This window comes from Dipodomys spectabilis, unplaced genomic scaffold (assembly GCF_019054845.1).
Source record: "Dipodomys spectabilis isolate Male_0828 unplaced genomic scaffold, ASM1905484v1 ptg000284l, whole genome shotgun sequence".
Taxonomy (NCBI): domain Eukaryota; kingdom Metazoa; phylum Chordata; class Mammalia; order Rodentia; family Heteromyidae; genus Dipodomys; species Dipodomys spectabilis.
The window spans coordinates 3,025,065-3,026,472 of record NW_024870961.1 but is presented as its reverse complement, the minus strand read 5'-3'; positions in this window follow the sequence as shown (position 1 = coordinate 3,026,472).

The following is a 1,408-nucleotide window of genomic DNA, read 5'->3' as shown; positions in this document are numbered from 1 at the left end:
AAATGCGTTGTGAAATTTGGGTTTTATGTGTTGAGGTGTGGGAGGAGGAGACAGATTATGAACATAGTTTCCTACAAGCCTTTCATCTACAAAAGAAAACAGATTGTCTCTAAAAATGCCTTTCAGGAAATAAATTTGAGGGGGGGATAAAGGCTGTTTTCTCATGAGATCAAAATGTGCTATTTTTATATGCATATTTTATGGTTCAAAATACAATTAAGTAATTTACTATCTAGTAACAATTTTAAAGACCTAAGACTTAAGTGTCATGGGAGCTAGAGGCAGGTTGTATTTTTAGCTTTATCCAAAGATTACTTTGTAGAATCAAAGTGGTAATACAGAATGAGAAGCACAATAAACTTCTTTGCTATTCAAGGTTTTTTATTGTTCCATATGAATTTTTGGATTACTTCTATTTCATTGAAGAGTAAGATTGGGATATTGATAGGTATCACATTGAATTTGTATATATCTTTGTGAATATTGCCATTTTCATGAGATTAATCTTCCCAATCCAGGAGCATTGGAGGTTTCCCACCTCCTTAGTACTGCTTTTATTTTCTTTTTAGGTTTTTAAAGTTTCCATCATAGAAGTCCTTCATCTCTTAAGTTAAATCTTAGGTATTTTATTTTTTTGTGCGGCTATTAAAAAAGAATTGCTTTCCTAATTTCAGCTGCACTCTTATCATTTTTGGAATACAGGAAAAGCATTGAATTCTGAGGGTTAAATTTATACTACGCTAGTTTGCGAAAGTTTCTGATCAGCTCAAGTGACTTGGGAGTGGAGTCCATGCAGTTCTTTAAATACAAGATCATGTCATCTGCAAAGAGGGAGAATTTTACTTCATCTTTCCCTATTTGGATTTCCTTTAAGTTTGCATCTTGTCTTATTGCCCCAACTATCATTCTAATACTAAGTTGAAGAGTAGTGGAGTATGTGATTCCTTTGTTGGTTCATCCCATCACGGTATAACCCTTGTTTTCACTGTATTTGATTCCAGTGTTCTGCATCTTGTATATACATTTTTGTAATTTGGGGAGTGTAAGGGATATAGCAGAATGCTTAAATGGGGATGGAAGTTCACCCATTGTGATGATGAGATGTGCAGGACATTGTGTCGAAAATGAATTTACAATGTCAGGCAGGGGTCAAGGAAGGAGGAGTTGGAGAGGTGGGGAGGGAAGGGATAGTAGGGGAAAAACGAAGGAGTAGGTAACAATGCTCGATAGGAAATGCACTCATTACCATACTCATGTAACGGTAAACTCTATATGCAGTACTTTTACAATAAAAATATATAAAAAACTCTCTGCCCGGTGTAAATTTCCAGCGCTGCCCTTGGCATTGCATTTTTTTGCCTTTTCTGGCTGTGGTTGTCCACCTTCCCAGTGGATCAGTAGTCTTCAA